Here is a 22,346-nt window from a genome sequence, read left to right as displayed (position 1 = left end):
CGTCGCATTCGGATAATTCGTGGAGCGTCTTTTTTTGTCTAAGAGTGTATGTAAACAGGCCGCTAGTCTGCCAGCGCGAGACCCACTCTCTCCAGGGCTCGCCGTTTGTGTGAGTGGCCAACAGAGAACGCTGTCTTGGTTTCTACTCAATGCACGAAGTATATCCGTACACTCGTCTATTTAAGATACCCTAGACCCCGGAAGACTCACCTACAAATCCTTGATCCGCCCCATCCTCTGTTATGCCAGCGCTACGTGGATTTCCACCCCTCACAGGTTCTATAAATCCCTCCAAATCCTCGAACGCCATGCACTCCGCCTCGCCTTCCGCATCCGCCTTCCGTCCCCCACGCGCATTCTCTACTACCTCATCCCCTTCCCCCATCTTATCCTTTTTCTTCAACACATCCCCACACTATATATTAACGCTACCTTCATCCCCCTCAATCCCCGGTGTCTCCTTCCTCTCCACCCCCAGCCCATTTCCGCGCATTTACCGTTGTGTCACACACCTCCTTTCGCAACGCAACTTCCACCATCTACCTCTCCCAGATGACGAGTTTCGCCCTGATGTCTACCCTTTCTACCAACTCTAACCCCATCTTTCTGCCTTCTCCTCAGGGCTCCCTCTCCTCCCCCTCCCTTCTCCTGAGCAGCTTTCCCCTTCTACTCCCCCTCCCTCTCTTGTGCTCCCCTTCAGTGTTTCTGCATTCCCTCCTGCCTTGTCTTCCCTCTTCATCTCCTGCCCCACCTGTCTCCTGCCTCTTGGTGCAACCGCTGACGCCCCTACTCTTTTCATCCCGCCCCCTCCCCTGCTGCACCTTGCTCTCCCCTCCTTTTCCATCCTCTCAGGGCTCTCCCTCGGCAGGTCCCACTTGGCAGTTTTATTTTTTATCGTGTGTGCTCCAAGTAGGTTTAAAGTGTGTTGTTCTGGAGTGTTTTTAGTACTGTGGCCAACTTTTAACCTGTATGTGTGTCTTGAGTGTCTTTTTTGTGTTCTACGAATCGCCAACTGTGTTTTTTAACTTTATATCGACTTTTTTAACTGTCCCCCCATGAACGTTCCCATATCAGTGTATTTTTACCTCCATTACTTCTCCTTACTCTGTTTTATGTCCCCCTTTTTATCGCCTTATATCTAACATTTTATTCTTGTGTTAGTTGTCATGTCACTCGGCTGAAGAGCGGCGGATACTGCAGCTGACAGCCCTCCCCTGTCCCATATGGACAGGGGAAAGAAATCACAATAACGAAAAAAAAAGAAGGCTCGCAGTGAGACAACTAGGCAACTAGCTCGACGCTACTAACACTGTACCGACAGTCCAATGACTGAAACTGTTAGGAACTGATCAGCTTTACTGTAAGGACATGTCAGTGACTGACTGTATGAGAACCAAGGTGGAACAGACAACGAAGAGAGTTATGTATAACAATCTTCTTTTATTAAATATCTCTAGTGTTCTACACTACCTCGTATAAACTAAGGAGATAGCAATACACGTTCAGACCACAGGTTCATAAATACAAATCTTCATAAAAATGTAGTCCATAGTGAACACTGGAAATGGAAGAGGATGTAGATGAAGACGAAATGGGAGATAAGATACTGCGTGAAGAGTTTGACAGAACACTGAAAGACCTGAGTCGAAACAAGGCCCCGGGAGTAGACAACATTCCATTAGAACTACTGATGGCCTTGGGAGAGCCAGTCATGACAAAACTCTACCATCTGGTGAGCAAGATGTATGAGACAGGCGAAATACCCTCAGACTTCAAGAAGAATATAATAATTCCAATCCCTAAGAAAGCAGGTGTTGACAGATGTGAAACTTAACGAACTATCAGTTTAATAAGTCACATTCTTTACAGACGAATGGAAAAACTGGTACAAGCGGACCTCGGGGAAGATCAGTTTGGATTCCGTAGAAATGTTGGAACACGTGAGGCAATACTAACCTTACGACTTATCTTAGAAGAAAGATTAAGAAAAGGCAAACCTACGTTTCTAGCATTTGTGGACTTAGAGAAATCTTTTGACAATGTTAACTGGAATACTCTCTTTCAAATTCTGAAGGTGGCAGGGGTAAAATACAGGGAGCGAAAGGCTATTTACAATTTGTACAGAAACCAGATGGCAGTTGTAAGAGTCGAGGGGCATGAAATGGAAGCAGTGGTTGGGAAAGGAGTGAGACAGGGTTGTAGCCTCTCCCCGATGTTATTCAATCTGTATATTGAGCAAGCAGTAAAGGAAACAAAAGAAAAATTCGGAGTAGGCATTAAAATTCATGGAGAAGAAGTAAAAACTTTGAGGTTCGCCGATGACATTGTAATTCTGTCAGAGACAGCAAAAGACTTGGAAGAGCAGTTGAACGGAATGGACAGTGTCTTGAAAGGAGGATATAAGATGAACATCAACAAAAGCAAAACGGGGATAATGGAATGTAGTCAAATTAAATCGGGTGATGCTGAGGGAATTAGATTAGGAAATGAGACACTTAAAGTAGTAAAAGAGTTTTGCTATTTAGGGAGTAAAATAACTGATGATGGTCGAAGTAGAGAGGATATAAAATGTAGACTGGCAATGGCAAGGAAATCGTTTCTGAAGAAGAGAAATTTGTTAACATCGAGTATAGATTTAAGTGTCAGGAAGTCGTTTCTGAAAGTATTTGTATGGAGTGTAGCCATGTATGGAAGTGAAACATGGACGATAACTTGTGTGGACAAGAAGAGAATAGAAGCTTTCGAAATGTGGTGCTACAGAAGAATGCTGAAGATAAGGTGGTTAGATCACGTAACTAATGAGGAGGTATTGAATAGGATTGGGGAGAAGAGAAGTTTGTGGCACAACTTGACTATAAGAAGGGATCGGTTGGTAGGACATGTTTTGAGGCATCAAGGGATCACAAATTTAGCATTGGAGGGCAGTGTGGAGGGTAAAAATCGTAGAGGGAGACCAAGAGGTGAATACACTAAGCAGATTCAGAAGGATGTAGGTTGCAGTAGGTACTGGGATATGAAGAAGCTTGCACAGGATAGAGTAGCATGGAGAGCTGCATCAAACCAGTCTCAGGACTGAAGACCACAACAACAACAACAACAACAACAACAACAACAACAGTGAACACAGATCTAAAAAGTATCATTGTGGATCTACAGCCATAAAACGACACTCTATCAGCAACGAGTATGTGGATAGCAACACTCGAGAAGAACTGAAGACAAGAAATTTTGAGGCCGTCACAACCATTCGCAACATGGCAGGAGTTTTTGAGAAGTTAGCCAATCATAGTATCGACGATGTCAACTTTGTATCGATGTTGGAGTCAGGAATTCCAATAATTTTCTGTAAGAGAAAATTTGATTTCAGAAAAATACTGCGTTTTAATTTTAATTCATGTTTTCTTTTTCACAAGTTTGTCTTAGTTCATATTTACTGACCTACTGTGCTTGTTACAACATAAGTTCATTCAGCTGTACATTAGCAAAAATTCAAACATAGATGCCTCAGATTTTACCATTAATAACATTTCTCTTCACAGTACCAAGTGTCGACTGTCTTACCGCATAGCTGTTTGTACAGTAGAGATTATTATTTTATCAAATTAATGGTTCAAATGGCTCTAAGCACTATGGGACTTAACATCTGAGGTCATCAGTACCCTAGACTTACAACTACTTAAACCTAAATAACCGAAGGACATTACATGCCCGAGGCAGGATTCGAACCTGCGACCGTAGCAGCAGCGCGGTTCCGGACTGAAGCGCCTAGAACCGCTCGGCTACAGCGGCCGGCTATAAAATTAATGGTATATGGTACCTCCACCGTATTTTTACCCCGTAAAAATCACAGAAAATTAGCGCCTAACATAACCAGCCACATACAGGAACTTAAAATTTGTCTGGATTTGGCTATTCACCTGAAACCAATATCGTCATCCAATTTAATTTGCAGCCCTTAGCATAATAAGTATTAGTTGGGACAAGTTAGCTTAACTGCTCACACTTCCGCGCGCTCGTCGCTAATTGGCAATTGTTTTTTCGAACCTACGGTTACCCGGAAAATTTCCCTCGGTTCAACTTTCCCTACATTTCTATGCCCTTAATATCACGCTGCTTTTCTCACTCTCTGGAAGGCGCACGGTTGCTGCATCGCCATAATTGAAATTATATCACGGGATGAAGCAGTCGTCTTTGATAGGAGTCTCCGACATCGATTCGTTGTATGTGCGCGGGCTGTAGATCGCGTTCTGGCTTAGCGTGCAAATAGTCAGCGGAGAAGCCGTCAGACTACGCTAGTGCTCTACGCTCTCACTAAAACAGCGGCAGAAGCGCGCCAGATAATTCGGAAGTCGATCAGACGCAGGTACTGCGGATCAGCGGGGCGGAGGCAGTAGTGCCGGAATCGTGCCGTCAGATCCAGGCGGCGGGCGCAGTCGCTAAACACTGCCAGTTATCCGGGCCTCGCCGGGCCCTCGTAAAAACACTCTGATGCGCACGGCTCCAGCTTCACGACTGCTCCTCTCAGTCGCTGGCGACTAACTTTTCCTAACTTGACAGACAGCTCACCAAACAAAGCTGTTTCATGCTCGTCGTACACATTGTTGAACTAACTTTAAGGACACTCACGAGCCAAAACATTATGACTACTGCCCATTGCGAGTGCAGTTGCGGGCCTAACAAAATAAGTGAAGCACCCAAAAGACAATGTCCGATTTCAATCATAGTTGGCACACGCACACACCAATGGCAGATACGTAAATGATTACAGCTACAGTCCTGTGAGGATGGGTAGCAGTGCGCATTGGTGTTGTTCGAATGCAGGGTGTTACGGTAAGAACTTGCAAAAATTTACAGGACAAAGAGGGTGCTTCAGTGAATGGTGTAGGGAACCTGGGGTCGGAGAAGCCAGCTTAAGGCGATGATAGGAATAAAATCATATTACTGTGTGCTTTTGTTTTTACAGTAGTTCCCGTTAACTGCAAATACCATTACTGATACAATGAACGTACCATTTGTATTGTTTCCTACAAATGTATTAAAACTGACGGCCATCAACTTCACTGACGAATATCCTTGGTGTGGTCCCCATGCTACCAGGTCCCTCGTTTCTTATTTCTAATGAACCAGTCTCCCGCATTCGTGGATCAAGAGAAATAAACACTCGTCGTGACGGATCATGCTTCTTAGGAAATCGTTCCCTGTACAGTCTTTCAGCAGCGAAAGCATTGCAAAGTACTTCCCCATACAGAAGGTGCATGTACGTCTCTCACTAGCGCCGAGTAATGAATAGGTTTGTCGTTGATTCATAGCACGTTCCGCCATGGGACAATGTAAATACGATACAATAGAGCCACCATACGAACTTGCATCATGATCTCCTAGTAATCAGGCTCGTCCTCCTTATTTCCTTGCAGGAGATAAAGTATGTTTGTATCAATAAGCAGCACAGTACGAGTACAGCTGGAAACAGTAATGCTAGACAAAGCGTTCGGCTCTTATATGTAACCACAGCAAATAATTTTGATGTAGTACAGTGTGAAAGCCACACACACACACACACACACACATATATATATATATATATATATATATATATATATATATATATATATATAGGGAACTTTAATAGTGGCAACTATTTATTTACAGCTGCCGGCCGGTGTGGCCGTGCGGTTAAAGGCGCTTCAGTCTGGAACCGCGTGACAGCTACGGTCGCAGGTTCGAATCCTGCCTCGGGCATGGATGTGTGTGATGTCCTTAGGTTAGTTAGGCTTAATTAGTTCTAAGTTCTAGGCGACTGATGACCTCAGAAGTTAAGTCGTATAGTGCTCAGAGCCATATTTACAGCTTGTACAAAATAGATACGTGTTTCAAAGCTTCACTTACCTTAAAAATAGTCACCAGCATTGTGTATGACCCGTTGCAAGCGATGTGGAAGTCGTAGGATACTCCTAGCTGTGCCAGTTGTGTTGGCAGTCCGAGCTGCGTCGTCTATTACCTGACGAATTTGTGGCAGTTCTGAAACGAATGCCGTGAAGTGTTTCCTTCAGTTTAGAAATCGAGTTCAACTCTATTTCCAAACTGAAGGAAACATTTCACGGCATTCGCTTCAGAACTGCTACAAATTCGTCGGGCAATAGTGGCACCCTAAATGTTACACAATTAAACAGTGACGATCTTAGATCCACAGCTTTCACAAACTATGTAAAATAATTGCTTTATATCGAGCAGTGCATGAAAGAACCAAAGACATTTAAAAATTTGGTTCAAAAGATTATTTTTAATAAAGTTAGTGTATTGCATAAAAAGATACACTTTGAATGAAGACTAACAAAAGTGTTTGATCTGAATTTTAATTTTCAAATAGATAAGTGCCTTCCTTCTGAAGAAGATACCCTTAAGGGAAGATAAGAAAAGATATGTCGCTCTGAGGCGCGATTGTTTCACTAAAACGTGGCAGCTTGTCACGTTGCCCCTAACAAGAGACTTGCGCTGGTGTGGTGAGATCTACCTGCTATCTACGGTTATTACCGCTTCATCATGCAGCTTTCAGCCGAGCGCGGATGGCCTCATCTCGCAATCCCTTTACGTACATTTTATTCTGACCCACATGTCACCACGTGATACCTACGAGCCTGCCGTTGCTACTGTAATGCTTCACGGCGGCTTTCCCACAACTTACTACTCTTGCTAAAAGACTGGGTGGCGTTTCTTCGGCACGTCCTCCGTCCCTTATTCCCGGATGAGTCAACACTTCCCACGGATGGAGTCACGCCTTACGCCCCACAATGCCGTAATTACCACGCTGCAGTGAAAGGCGGTATTTGTTCTGGGAGTTAGCCGCGGGAGACTCTCGTTTATCGCAGCGCTGCCTCGGGTGCCGCCCCCGGGATAAGCAGTCGAGCCGAGCGCCGTGTCACCGCAGCTCTTCTGCGGTCGCCAGCCGGGGGTTGGACTTCATTAGTCGGACTAGCGCAGGTAAACACCGCCGGCCAGGGAGGCAGCCTCGCCTCAAGCCGGCTATTTTTGTTCTCCGTTGCCGGCTGGGGCGCACCGCTGCGTCCGACGCCAACAGCGCCTCCTTCTCTCGTAAAATCTCCACTTGCGTTAAGAGCGTGAAGATTAAGGTAATGTTAGAAGCAAGGGGAACACTGAGGATCTCTTAGGTGACAGTCAGTTTGGCTCTAGGAAAATTAGAGGCATCAAAGAGGCAATTCTGGAGTTGTGCTTGATAGTGGAAGCACGACGTAACTCGAGACATCTTCATAGGCTTTGTCGACCTATGGAAAGCGTCCCACAATGTAAAATGTTGCAGATGTGTGGTGCCTGTTCTTTCGGACATGTTCGACAGAACAGATACCATTTTCTATATCTACATCTACGTGATTACTCTGCTATTCACAATAAAGTGCCTGACAGAGGGTTCAATGAACCGCCTTCAAGCTGTCTCTCTACCGTTCCACTCTCGAACTGCATGCGGGATAAACGATCACTTAAATTTTTCTGTGCGACACCTGATTTCTCTTATTTTATCGTGATGATCATTTCTCCCTATGTAGGTGGCTGGCAACAGAGTGTTTTCGCAATCGAAGGAGAAAACTGGGGATTGAAATTTCATGAGATCCCGCCACAACGGGAAACGCCTTTGTTTTAATGATTGCCACTCCAATTCACGTAACATGTCTGTGACACTATCTCTCCTACTTCGCGATAATACAAAACGAGCTGCCCTTCTTTGTACTTTTTCGATGTCATCCGTCAGTCCCACCTGGTGCAGATTCCACACCGCACAGCAATACTCCAGAAGAGCGCGGACAAGCGTGGGTGCAATCAGTCTCTTTAGTACACCTGTTGCACCTCCTAAGTGTTCTGTCAATGAATCGCAGTCTTTGGTTTGCTCTACCCACAACTTTATCTATGTGATCGTTCCAATTTAGGGTTCAAATGGTTCAGAGCACTATGGGACTTACAGGGTGTTTCAAAAATGACCGGTATATTTGAAACGGCAATAAAAACTAAACGAGCAGCGATAGAAATACACCGTTTGTTGCAATATGCTTGGGACAACAGTACATTTTCAGGCGGACAAACTTTCGAAATTAGAGTAGTTACAATTTTCAACAACAGATGGCGCTGCGGTCTGGGAAACTCTATAGTACGATATTTTCCACATATCCACCATGCGTAGCAATAATATGGCGTAGTCTCTGAATGAAATTACCCGAAACCTTTGACAACGTGTCTGGCGGAATGGCTTCACATGCAGATGAGATGTACTGCTTCAGCTGTTCAATTGTTTCTGGATTCTGGAGGTACACCTGGTCTTTCAAGTGTCCCCACAGAAAGAAGTCACAGGGGTTCATGTCTGGCGAATAGGGAGGCCAATCCACGCCGCCTCCTGTATGTTTCGGATAGCCCAAAGCAATCACACGATCATCGAAATATTCATTCAGGAAATTAAAGACGTCGGCCGTACGATGTGGCCGGGCACCATCTTGCATAAACCACGAGGTGTTCGCAGTGTCGTCTAAGGCAGTTTGTACCGCCACAAATTCACGAAGAATGTCCAGATAGCGTGATTCAGTAATCGTTTCGGATCTGAAAAATGGGCCAATGATTCCTTTGGAAGAAATGGCGGCCCAGACCAGTACTTTTTGAGGATGCAGGGACGATGGGACTGCAACATGGGGCTTTTCGGTTCCCCATATGCGCCAGTTCTGTTTATTGACGACGCCGTCCACTTAAAAATAAGCTTCGTCAGTAAACCAAATGCTGCCCACATGCATATCGCCGTCATCAATCCTGTGCACTATATCGTTAGCGAATGTCTCTCGTGCAACAATGGTAGCGGCGCTGAGGGGTTGCCGCGTTTGAATTTTGTATGGATAGAGGTGTAAACTCTGGCGCATGAGACGATACGTGGACGTTGGCGTCATTTGGACCGCAGCTGCAACACGGCGAACGGAAACCCGAGGCCGCTGTTGGATCACCTGCTGCACTAGCTGCGCGTTGCCCTCTGTGGTTGCCGTACGCGGTCGCCCTACCTTTCCAGCACGTTCATCCGTCACGTTCCCAGTCCGTTGAAATTTTTCAAACAGATCCTTTATTGTATCGCTTTTCGGTCCTTTGGTTACATTAAACCTCCGTTGAAAACTTCGTCTTGTTGCAACAACACTGTGTTCTAGGCGGTGGAATTCCAACACCAGAAAAATCCTCTGTTCTAAGTAATAAACCATGTTGTCTACAGCACACTTGCACGTTGTGAACAGCACACGCTTACAGCAGAAAGACGACGTACAGAATGGCGCACCCACTGACTGCGTTGTCTTCTATATCGGTCACATCACTTGCAGCGCCATCTGTTGTTGAAAATTGTAACTACTGTAATTTCGAAAGTTTGTCCGCCTGAAAATGTACTGTTGTCCCAAGCATATTGCAACAAACGGTGTATTTCTATCGCTGCTCGTTTAGTTTTTATTGCCGTTTCAAATATACCGGTCATTTTTGAAACACCCTGTAACATCTATGGTCATCAGTCCCCTAGAACTTAGAACTACTTAAACCTAACTAACCTAAGGACATCACACCGACACCCAGTCATAGCGAGGCAGAGAAAATCCCTGACCCCGCCGGGAATCGAACCCGGGAACCCGGGCGTGGGAAGCGAGAACGCTACCGCACGACCACGAGCTGCGGACCAATTTAGGGTATTTGTAATTGTAATCCCTAAGTATTTAGTTGAATTTACAGCCTTCGATTTGTGTCACTTATCGCATAATTGAAATTTAGCTGATTTATTTTCGTACTCATGAGAATAATTTCACACTTTTCCTTATTCAGGGTCAATTTCCACTTTTCGCACCAAACAGATATCTTATCAGAATAAATCTGCAAATCGTTTTGATCATCTGATGATGACTTTACAAGACGGTAAATGACAGCATCATCTGTAAACAACCTAAGACGGCTACTCAGATTGTCTCCTATATCGTTAATATAGATCAGGAACAATTTTGATTTTGTAGCCAATATGAATGCACTAAAGACATTAGCTGCCACTGGGAATTGATTTATATCCATGGGTCAATTTTAAAATTTGTGACAGAGAGGAATTAGAACCCAGCCCTCCTGCTTACTAGGCAGATGCGCTGACCACTACGCCATCCGGACACACTAGTCTGCACAGCTGCATGGACTACCCTAGCACACTTCCCTTCGGACGCACGTTCTCAACTTATCCGCACACTACTGGTGTAGAGCACCTGCTCATTATCCTCACTACTCAGAGCATCTGCCGATTCACAAAACAGTTCCAGCTTGGTGTGTATCTGAAATGAGGGGATCAATCGCTGTCATCGTTTTAATTACACAGGGTGAGTCACCTAACATTACAGCTGGATATATTTCGTAAACCACATCAAATACTGACGAATCGATTCCACTGACCGAACGTGAGGAGAGGGGCTAGTGTAATTGGTTAAAACAAACCATAAAAAAATGCATGGAAGTATGTTTTTTAACACAAATCTACGTTTTTTTAAACGGAACCCCGTTAGTTTTGTTAGCACATCTGAACATATAAACAAATACGTAATCAGTGCCGTTTGTTTCATTGTAAAATGTTAATTACATCCGGAGATATTGTAACCTAAAGTTGACGCTTGAGTACCACTCCTCCGCTGTTCGATCGTGTGTATCGGAGAGCACCGAATAACGTAGGGATCCAAAGGGAACGGTGATAGACCTTAGGTACAGAAGAGACTGGAACAGCACATTACGTCCACATGCTAACACCTTTTTATTGGTCTTTTTCACTGATGCACATGTACATTACCATGAGGGGTGGGGTACACGTACACACGTGGTTTCAGTTTTCAATTACGGAGTGGAATAGAGTGTGTCCCGACATGTCAGGCCAATAGATGTTCAATGTGGTGGCCATCAGTTGCTGCACACAATTGCAATCTCTGGCGTAATAAATGTCGTACACGCCGCAGTACATCTGGTGTAATGTCGCCGCAGCCTGCCACAGTACGTTGTTTCATATCCTCTGGGGTTGTAGGCACATCACGGTACACATTCTCCTTTAACGTACCCCACAGAAAGAAGTCCAGAGGTGTAAGATCAGGAGAACGGGCTGGCCAATTTATGCGTCCTCCACGTCCTATGAAACGCCCGTCGAACATCCTGTCAAGGGTCAGCCTAGTGTTAATTGCGGAATGTGCAGGTGCACCATCATGCTGATACCACATACGTAGACGCGTTTCCAGTGGGACATTTTGGAGCAACGTTGGCAGATCATTCTGTAGAAACGCGATGTATGTTGCAGCTGTTACAACACGCAACTGAACGTCGGAGGTTTCATGCGTCAACTTTAGGTTACAATATCTCCGGATGTAATTCACATTTTACAATGCAACAAACGGCACTCATTACGTATTTGTTTATATGTTCAGATGTGCTAACAAAACTAACGTGGTTCCATTTAAAAAAACGTAGGTTTGTGTTAAAAAACGTACTTCCGTGCATTTTTGTATGGTTTGTATTAAACAATTACACTAGCCCCTCTCCTCACGTTCGGTCTGTGGAATCGGTTCGTCAGTATTTGATGTGGTTTACGAAATATATCCAGCGGTAACGTTATGTGACTCACCCCGTATACATGTGGTGTCTGTTTTTCTGGGCGTGTCGGAACGCAGGAGAATAAAAGTATAGAAACGAGTAATGAACAACTTACAGAAATTCAGAGATAACATTCTGATAATCTTTACGCAACTACAAATATATATTTAGTTTGTCTTCTCTATCCATGCGTATAAATCGTCAACAAATAACAGATTCCTGATACCATTTATAATACAAAATACATGCAGATTTATGAATCATTTGATATCTCCATCCAGCACTACACGTAATTTTAGCCACGAATTAAATGCAAAGACCAAAATCGAGAATGTCTCTAACAAACTCGAGCAATAATTATTTCCTTCTCAGGGTATCAAACATCCGTAATACCTTATGTAGTGGTGTCGGGGGTGAAGACACCATTAACTGCCCAGGATGATCGTTTCCGCCGCTGGGTGGCTTGTGCAGAACGATGGGTGCGTTCTACTAATACCGCTGCGAGTATCGTATCGTGAATCGCTAATGGACCAAACTCCTAAGATCGTCGGTCCCTAGTCTTACACACTACTTACACTAACTTAGAGTAACTTACGCTAAGGACAACACAACACCCATGCCCGAGGGAGGATTCGAACCTCCGACGGGGGCAGCCGAACGAACCGTGACAAGACACCCTGGACAGCGCGGCTACCCCGCGCGGCCCGCATCGTATCAGAAGAGTTCCTTTAACGGTAACATTCTTTATTCTGCGAGATGTTCAGAGTTGGCTTCAAATGGCTCTAAGCACTATGGGACTTAACATCTGAGGTCATCAGTCCTCTAGACTTAGAACTATGGAAACCTAACTAGCCTAAGGACATCACACACATCCATGCCAGAGGCAGGATTCGAACCTGCGACCGTAGCAGCCGCGTGGTTCCGGACTGAAGCGCCTAGAACCGTTCGGCAACAGAGTTGGTGACGGCTTCTCGGTGGCATACGTAATTTCCGAGACAGCGGTTGCCACCTCGGCATATAACAGTGCGAAGATGTAGGGGTGTCTGAGTGCTGCCACAGAAGAATAGCGGTGGCTAATGCAGCCGTGCAGATGCAAGACACGTCAAGCGTCCTACAGGCGGCCAAAGAGATACACGGACCATGCAACGAACTTGTGACGTCACACTAGTCGGCTTGTCCGCCACACTTCGCGAACTGTCGGTTCCGTGCAGGGCCCACGGGAAATCAATATTCAACTGAAAAGGTACCCACTAAAGGTCCTAATTTTGCAGTGTGCTGTCGAGAACTTGCAGGCATTTAAAAACAAAGGCAGGGATTATTAGATTCGTCTGAAATAGTTACTCGCTCTTGGCCGGAAATGGCTCCAGGCACTCTCTTAAGACCTGCAATGTCACTTGCTGCGGCGCACGCGAACGTGCCTGTCGTGCCTCGTCCTGCAGGTGGCGAATTGATGAAGCTATCCCAGAGGATGTCTTCCCTTCGCGGTACAGATTCGAGACCCGGAATCATCAGCAATGGCTCGAAGGCCAGCGGCTAGCTGATAACGCTGCTAGATTAAGTTCGAAGCTGCTTGGCTGACGTGGAGAATGACATGGCGTCGGCTGGAGTCAAAGACAAGGTACTGAGCGGCGAGTACCTACAGTCGTTCTGCGCAGCTTTGTCGTAACAGAGCCCCGACTCTGGTCACGTACTGAGCACAGCAGCTCATTGTTGTAGGGTAGTATGTGGAAATTCAGATCATTAGTGTGGCAGGTTTTGCATCATGCTGTGACAGCAATATTACAGCACCCAACAGCAGGAAATCCCAGGCAGCTCGCGTCCCCGCCTCTCAAGGGGGATGCAACGTCTGCACCCATCCTGCTGCTGGATCACGTACAACAAATTAACATATGTAAACAATGAAGAAATTCAAATGTTAAATCAATTAATATTAACAGGTTAGCGCTGCAGCATAGCCATCATTTAGGCCATTATATTAGAGTAGAAACTCCCAGTGTCTCTCATCAAAGCACACGGTAACGGCATGTTTGTAGGTTGTCTACCTCTGTGAATCTGAATAATCGTGTATCAGATTTTTCATAAAGCAAAAGGAGGTTAAATTTTTTCTTGAATTATTTTCATAGCTAGCTATACGTGGGAGTTGCAGTATATTCCCAAATTCATCATTGAAGTTAATTCTCGAAACTCCAAGTAGGCTTTCACATGATACCTTGCGTCTATTCTGAAGCGTCCACCGGTTCATTGTTTTCAGCAACGCACCAAACAAGTCACGTTATGATTATGTCAACTCCGATTAGTGTCAGCTGGAGAATATTTACCATTTTCTTCACCTGGTGCATGTCAACGACAACATAACTACCCATAGTATAATAACGTAGCGCATCTCCTCGTCTGGGAACGTGTCCCTTCTACAATGCGATTTTCTTTTTAAAAGCATTCCCATCAAATTAGAAATAATTTGACATCTTGGGTTGTCGGGTGTTCTGCCGGATATCAGCGTCGTACTTGCACGATATTTCGGTCACGTAGCTCGTAACCTTCATCAGGTGCGACCTGAGACTGCTCCTCGAGTGGACCTGGTCCAGTATTTATGCCTATGCCCTTCCCCCTCCACCAACGGCTGCAGTCGCTTCCTCTGTGGTCCGCGCCCATTCCCTGCGACCTGCTGGAGCGTTGCTGCTCCCTTTTCCGTCCGCTGCGGTTCTAGGTGTTCCCTCTGCGGTCCGCGCACACCAAACCCGCTCCTGGGGGTCTTCCTTTCACCTTCACTTGTCCATACGGGCCTGCCCTGACCCGTGTTGGGAGCAGGCTAAGCATACACTGCTATTCCTGCATAATCCTGTATCTGTGGAGTGGCTTCCTCACGGTACGAATTGGCCTGAGGTGTTTGCTGGGGTGGAGATGTCCTCTCTCTGCCACGAGATATTAATCTCGTAGTAGGTCAGGCCAACGCGTGGTTGGCCTGTGGTGAATAGGATGGCCCAAGTCCCTAATGAGCCTATTGTCGGACTGTACAGTCCGCTCATAGAAGAGCCGCGCCGATTGTTTAAATCGGTCGCGGAGGAAGGGAATGCCGGTTTGGCGGTGGGGCCGAGCGGTCGAATAGAGCCTCGGTAGGCGCAGAGCGAGCTTGAGCGCCCTGTTCTGCACCCTCTGCAGCTTGTTGATGTGTGTGTCGGCTGCGTTACCCCACACCACGGCCGCATACTCCAGCACTGGACGAACCAGCGCCAGATACAGCGTGATGCCGTGATGCCGTGGTGGGGAGGCAAGGCAGACGACGGGTTGAGCAGAGGGTACAGAACGCGTAGGCGCCCTATTGCTCTGCTCCTGACGTCCTCGATGTGGGCTTTCCACGTTAGCTTCTGGTCAAGAAGGACTCCCAGGTAGCGGCCAGTTCTGCTCCATGGGACGGAGCTTCCCATGACGGTGACTGGCGGAAGATCTGGTGGCAGTGGTCTTCGCGTGAACACCACTGCCTGGCTCTTCGCCGCATTCATTTTCAGGCGCCACTTCGTCGACCACGCACCAAGGGCCTCACATCCACGCTGGAGCAGGCGGCGCATCTGGACTGCCTTCATACTCTGCACGAATAGCGCCGTGTCGTCGGCGTAGAGTGCCAACTTCACCGGCGCCACGCGCGGAGCGTCGGCCGTGAATAAGGAGTAGAGCAGGGGCCCGAGAACGGACCCCTGAGGCACTCCAGCACGGATGGGTCGGTGCGTGGACGTCCCCTCGTCCAGGCGGACGTGGAAAGTTCTGTCAGCCAGATACGACCGGAGGAGGACCCCGTGCGACGTCGGGACCCCGTGCACAAAAAGTTTGTACACGAGGCCGTCGTGCCACACGGAGTCGAATGCCCTGGAGACGTCGAGGAACACCGCCCCAAGGTATTCCCGCGTCTCCAGGGCGCACATGGCCTCTTCCACCAGCCGCATCAGCTGATGGACCGTGGAGTGACCCCTCCAAAAGCCGAACTGCTCATCCGGTATCACTCCTTCTGCTGTCACGTGGCGAAGCAGGCGCCTGGCGTAGAGGCGCTCGAACACTTTGGAGAGGGCCGGGAGTAGACTAATGGGTCTGTAATTGGCAGCGTCACGCGGGTCCTTGTTCGCTTTCGGGATGGCCACCACCTCTGCATGTTTCCACACAGAGGGGTAGACACCCGAGCGAAGGACCTGGTTGAAGATACCCGCTAGCAGAGGATGGGCCCCTGCTGGAAGGTTCCTCAGCAGGTGGTTGGTGACCCCATCAGCGCCTCCGACCTTCCTAGTATTGAGCGCCTGCAGCTGTGCGGCCACCTCCGCCTCGGAGATGGCTTCAATGACGTCCCCGTCGTCCCTTGCCTCCAGGAACACTGGGAGTTGCTCTGCTACCCGCTGGATGTGGTCTTCATCCAGATTGTTGTCCACCGGGGTGAATGACGATTGGAATTGGTCCGACAGGACACCTGCTTTGCCGTCTGGGCTGCAGACGACGTCTTGCTCAACCAGTATTGGTGGTATGCGCTATCGTCGGCGCAGGAACGACTTCACCGTGCGCCAGATGCTGCCGTCCTCCGGGTTGAGGGAGGCGACGAAGGCAGACCACACGCTGTTCCTGTGCACCTCAGCCGCTGCTTTGATGTCTCTCCGCATGCGGTTGAGGCGTCGCTTCGTCGCGGGTTGGCGGGTGAGCTGCCACTCCCGCAACAGCCTGTTCTTCTCCCTGATTGCTTCCCGTAGCGGAGGCGGTAGGTTACGGAAAAAGTCCCTGGGCCCCTGTGGCTGGGGTGGGGTGGCTGCGTCGGCTGCGTGCAGTAGCTGGCGGGAGAGGACACGCAGAGCGGCGTCTGCGCCCATTGCGTCGGGATCAGGTGTGTCCGCGATCGATTCCAGGACTATCTCCTGGAAGCGCTCGCAGTCCATGCGCCGGTACGTCTGTCGGCGTGGTGGCAGCGTGGCTCCGGCGACATCTATGTCGAAGACCATCGGCAGGTGGTCCGACGACAGGGCACACCGTGTGGAGGCGGTCGTGTGGTGCCCGATGCCTTTTATGACTGCGACATCGAGCACGTCCGGCCGTCCCCTGGCTGGGTAGATTGTGGGCTCCTGTGGGCCCAGGATCAGGGCGCCGTTCCTCGCGGCAGCGCGGGAAAGTCGGCGGCCACTGACATTCGTGAGGCGGGAGTTCCATTCCGGGTGCTTCGCATTGAAGTCACCCGCAATGAACACCCTCCCCCCCCACTGCCAGCAGCGCGTCGACGTCCGCCAGGGTTGCCAGGTCCGGGAGTTGCACCGGGTGGTGCCTGAGTGATGCACCTACATAGATGGCGGTGCCACCGCCGGCTGTTGGCCTGTCATTGCGGTAGCAAACGTAGTTTGCTACACGCACGTGGACCCCAGGTTTAAGGTGAGTTTCGCCGACCAGGCAGAGGTCAATGGCCTCGTCCTGCATGAACTGGCGAAACTCACCTTGTTGGGGGAACAGGCTGTTTGCGTTGAAGCCGCAAACGGTCAGACCATGGATGAGTAGATTATCCATGGTGCGGCTTCATGGTGACGGTAGCAGCCTGGAGGGCCTCCGTGACTGCCGTGACTAGCACGGGCAGTTGTTGGAGCAGGGTAGAGAGAGAGCCCAGAAGGGCTCCCAGGTCTGCGGCTCCTGGTCCTGTTGATGGTGCAGGTACAGCCGCAGCGGTGGGCGCGGGGACGGCCGGGCGCGGCGTCGCCGTCGCGTCCGTTCGCTGGACCGCGCGCCCAGCGGCCTGCGGCGCGGGAGTGTTGAGTGGACGGGCAGTGCGTCGTCCACCCTGGTGGTGGTCGGCCTGGGAGGCAGCCTGTGGGGCTGAAGAGCCAGGCGCGGTAGATGGTGCGGTCTCGTTCAAGTCCCGTGGCGGAAGTGGCGGGAAGGCCGCTTGTCGTCTCGTGGTGGCGTCAGTGGACTCCCCCTTGGTGGCGGAGGCATAGCTGGTGCCAGGTTGCACCTTCCTGGCAGGTGCTGATCGTCCGTTCTGCCGTGGGCGGCGGCGGAATGCAGCGCAGCCTCTGTAGCTCGCCACATGTGGCTCGCTACAGTTGCAGCACTTTGGCGCCTCCTCTCTCTTCTTCGTACAGTCCCGACTCTGGTGGGAGTCGGCCCACTTGACACAGCAGGCCGGCATGGAGCAGTAGCGAGCCACGTGGTCAAGGCCCTGGCAGGAGAAGCACTGGGCGCGCCTCCCCTTGGCCTTGAGCGGCTCCACTTCCACCCCAATGCGGGCCACCATCTGCTGCTGGAAGATTTTTCGATTTTCGAAGTTGTCTGGGAGGACAACTAGGAAAAGCGGCATGTCTCGCCTCGTCCTGGGCGACTTCATGATGGTCACGGAGCTGGCCATGTAGCCCAGCCCCGCCAGTTCTTCTTTGAGGTGCGAGGGCTCCATTTTCAGCGGGAGGCGGCGGAAAACCACCTTCAGCTGCTTCTCGGGCTCCGCATTATGTGTAAAGCAGTGGAGCTTGTCGGTCTCAATGATCTTCATGGCTGCGCGGTAGTCATCCATGGTGGCGGTCGAAACCCGGTATAGGTCTCGCCCGACACATTTGACCTTGGCAGCGGACGCAACTGTCTCAAATTTAACAAGGAAAGACTTGTAAGTGCCCGTCCATGAGACAGTTATCGGCGGTGGGGCGGGTGCCCGCCTCTTGGGTGGCTCAGTGGCCTCCATGGCCTCTGGCTCGTCGACATCGATGAATGAGTTCGTCGTCGGGAGCGGCTGCACTGTTTGGAGCCGTTTGGCCCGAGCAGTGTGCCGCCGCTTCGGGACGGTGAACCCGTCGTCTGGTGGCTGGTCTGCCTCAGCGGGGGCAGGGTTGTCTGCCATCTTCTGCTTCTGGCTTCTCCTGCAGGCAGACTGAGAGAATGTGGAGGAGTCGTCCTCCTCTATTGCTGCCGGCCTCTTCCTGGAGGGCTGCGGTGTTGCCATGGCTTCCGCCTCGAGCAGGTCGCCAAGGTTGGCCTCTACGATAGTGTCGTCACGTGGCAGGACGGTGACGTCTTCTCTCGTCACGCCTGGCGGTACGGTTTCCGGTATATCTGTGGCCTCTTCACTGGAAGAGACCGGAGTGGCAGCCAGCAGTGCACCAGTTTCTTCTGGAACTGGGACTGGTGGCGCAACACTCATCGGGGCCGCCGCTGACAGAACAGTGTCGTCTGGATTGAACACGCCTGTCAGGGCTCCCGACGGTACTCGTTCCTCTTCATTGACCACGCAACCGAGTGACTTGAGGTACTGGTGGAACAAGTGGAGAGCTCGTTCGTCGGCAGCTCGTTCCCGGTAATCAGTATCCCGAGACATTCGGTGCAGGATGACGTACAATTGCGCCGCTGTAAGCGGGCCTGTTTCCCTAGAATATGCCGTCTCGTGGTCCATTGTCGTTTGCTGCGTCGTCGTACGTGGGGGGCCGGATGGGGCCGCAGACGGGGCGGACACCCTTCGCTTGAGTAGCATGGTCCTGCTCGTACTGCATCGCTTACTCGAGTGCGCTCCTTGGGGTTTCATCTACGGTCTCGGGTACCAAGCGTTCCCCCTGCGGTCCGCGCCCGCTCACCACGACCTGTTGGAGCGTTGCCGCTCCGTTTTTCGTCCGCTGCGGCTCTGGATGTTCCCTCTGCGGTCCGCGCCCACCAGTCCAACTTCTGGGTGTTCCATCTTCGGTCTGGTGCGCCTGGAAGTCCGTCAGGGGCTCGTTTTCCATCTCCATGTCTCTGGTTCTTCTGTTTGTGTAGATTTGCAGCTGGCCCCGTTGCTCCTTTAACAATCCAGAGCCGGATTCCAGGCTCTGCTTAGCTGGTACCCTGTGTCACGGTTCATAAGATCGTCAGCCATTTTGGTGGAGGGGGAAGGCCATAGGCATAAATACTGGACCAGGTCCACTCGAGGAGCAGTCTCAGGTCGCACCTGATGAAGGTTACGAGCTACGTGACCGAAATATCGTGCAAGTTCGACGCTGATATCCGGCAGAACACCCGACAACCCAAGATGTCATTAGATCGCCGGGAAAGCCTGAAGAGGTAGAAATAATTTGTTTCTCACTTTACAAGGCCTTAACTTCGACAGCGTGGTATCATGTCAGCTTAAAATGAATGTTGTGCGGTATTTCAGATGTCCTAATTTTAGTTCCTGTAGTTCTTTTCTCCTTGCAAATTCGACAGTGGTGGTTTTTAGTCGAAAAATCGACCCAGGCATACTTTTTGACGTAGCCAACGTACTCTGCAGTAATATATTCAGTCTCCATTCTTTTCATTCAGTTCCCATCGAAAACTGTTGCAAGTGACAATGGATAATGCGTGCGACTTCAGAAATTTTGCCATTCATACCTCCAATTTCTTCATGTGCTGCATGGCTGAAAATGTAGCACAATGTGGTTCTTGATGTATAGAACAATGAATCCATCATTTGTTATAATTTTGTGCTATTTAGCTGTTGTTTCTCAACACATTTACGGTATCCGTCTCTAATGCGACAGCATAATATAGAATGAGAATTCTTATCCATTTCTTCCGTAATTCTCATTTGTTTTTAAAGGTATGTGACGATACATACCTAGACTGCCTCTTTTTGTGTAAACAGCTACTGGATCTGTGTTCGTCCTTCATAACACAAACAAATAGCTGAAGGTAAACAGCGCTGACACCATGATTCTGCCGAAATGAAAATGGTTGTGTCGCCCGAAGAATGTCAACACACAACACATAAGGTGTAGAGCTGTCCCGGGTACGTGCAAGAAGGACTGAGCAAAGCCTACACAAGCCACGACTTGCCCCCGCACACCCGTTGTACGTTTGGCATCCCGTGACCGACACTGTCCTACGCTGTGCCTAAGCCATCTTTCTCAGATATCCTTTCTTCAAGGAGTGCTGGTTGCGCTAGATGTGGAGGTGAGCCTCTGTGATGTTTGCAAGGCAGCAGGAAGTTACTGGTGTTAGTAGCCCTGCGATGGTATCTCGTGAGTCCTCCCTGAACTGGTCAGTCAAAAGGCATTTCCTACGACAAGTTTGAGAGGCTCTTAAATTGCGGTGTAATGAACACAGAGTATACTAGGCCACAGAGCAGTGAATTCTGTGTCAAACAGTATTACTTAGTGGAAATTTAGACAAAGCGTGACAGTATAAAGCATTCGCTTTATTCCAAAGGAACCTCCTGTCATTGGGAAACAACCGTCTAGTTGGGTGGTTACACAGATACATATTGTGATCGATGTTCAGATACAAGAAAATTATATTCTCATATGCTGTCCCTTATCGTTTTTTAATGAGGTTTTCAATACAAAAGTACGACAGTAACACTGTTAATCAGAATTGTTCTAGCTTCCGTAATCAGAAGCTGGAACTGATGAACTGTTACTGAAAACGATTGGTATCTTATGAAATAAACTTGTTAAACGCTGCTCAGACGACGGTTTGATGTAGCTATGGACTGCAAGATGGTTGCATAATTCTTGGCAGATAACGATTCTAACCAATTATCATCGACACGTGGCTCCCCCGCTGTGGCCAAACGCTTCTAGGCGCTTCAGTCCGGAACCATGCGGCTGCTACAGTCACAGGTTCGAATCCTGCCTCGGGCATGGATGTGTGTGATGCCTTTAGGTTAGTTAGGTTTACGTAGTTCTAAGTCTAGGGGACTGATGACCTCATACGCTAAGTCCCATAGTGCTTAGAGCCATTTCAACCATATGTGACTCCCCAGATCCATGCGAAATAACATTATATGTACACTATAGCCCACCTGTTTCTCTAAAAACTAAACGAAACTCCGTCCGAACAGGCCTTGGAAGGCCCAACTGTACCGACCGACTGCCGTGTGACCCTCATCCACATGCGTCATTGGATGTGGATACGGATGGGCATGTGGTCAGCACGCCGCTCTCCCTGCCGTATGTCAGTTTACGAGACCGGAGCCTCTACTTCTCAATCAAGTAGCTCCACAGTTTGCCTCACAAGGGCTGAGTGCACCCCGCTTGCCAACAGCTCTCGACAGACCGGATGGTCACCCATGCAAGTGCTAGCCCAGTCCGACAGCGCTTAACTTCGGTGATCTGACGGGAACCGGTGTTACCATTGCGGCAAGGCCGTTGGCTCACCTGTTTTTCTAGAGACAAATAATTACGTCGCCTGTTTTGCGGTTACTTCATGCCACCTGTTTTCATGTTATATGCGATGTATCTTAGAATTCATTGTTTTGGTATGTAATTCCGTGAGTATTGCGCGTCTACATAGTTTGAAGCTACGGGTGTTTCTGAAGAATATAAATGAATACCTGGCTTAGACTATATGCACTGGCCAACCAAAACTTCTATTTCTCTCCCACGGTAAATTTTTTCTCACGCAATACGAAAAGCCTTGTAATATGCCCTTGCCATACTGTGAAATGACATGGTTTACTCTGCGAGTAGTATGTGGTACAATACCTTTTATTACGTGGCTACCACGAAGACATGTTGTTGTGATCAGCCTGGTAAGGGCGTGTGCTGCAGAAACAGGGAGGAACACCGGATGTTCACTTGCAACCATCCTTAGCAGTTATTGAAAGTAAGTGGAAGATGATGGCGCCGCTAATGTAGAGCAGTACAATTGAATGACTGTGTGCCGGCCGGAGTGGCAGAGCGGTTCTAGGTGCTACAGTCTGGAGCCGCGCGACCACTACGGTCGCAGGTTCGAATCCTGCCTCGGGCATGAATGTGTGTGGTGTCCTTAGGTTCGTT

At 49.0% G+C, this 22,346-nt stretch overlaps 1 protein-coding gene and 1 pseudogene across 1 annotated transcript in view; one reads left to right on the top strand and one right to left on the bottom strand.

Moving 5' to 3' along the window:
* LOC126253138 (potassium voltage-gated channel subfamily KQT member 4) overlaps positions 1-22,346 on the top strand; it is a 1,084,963-nt gene that overhangs the window by 150,514 nt on the left and 912,103 nt on the right. The window lies entirely within an intron of this gene.
* Positions 21,604-21,721, bottom strand: LOC126254283 (5S ribosomal RNA; annotated as a pseudogene).

This window comes from Schistocerca nitens, chromosome 4 (assembly GCF_023898315.1).
Source record: "Schistocerca nitens isolate TAMUIC-IGC-003100 chromosome 4, iqSchNite1.1, whole genome shotgun sequence".
NCBI lineage: Eukaryota > Metazoa > Arthropoda > Insecta > Orthoptera > Acrididae > Schistocerca > Schistocerca nitens.
This window is presented reverse-complemented; position numbering and strand designations above follow the sequence as displayed.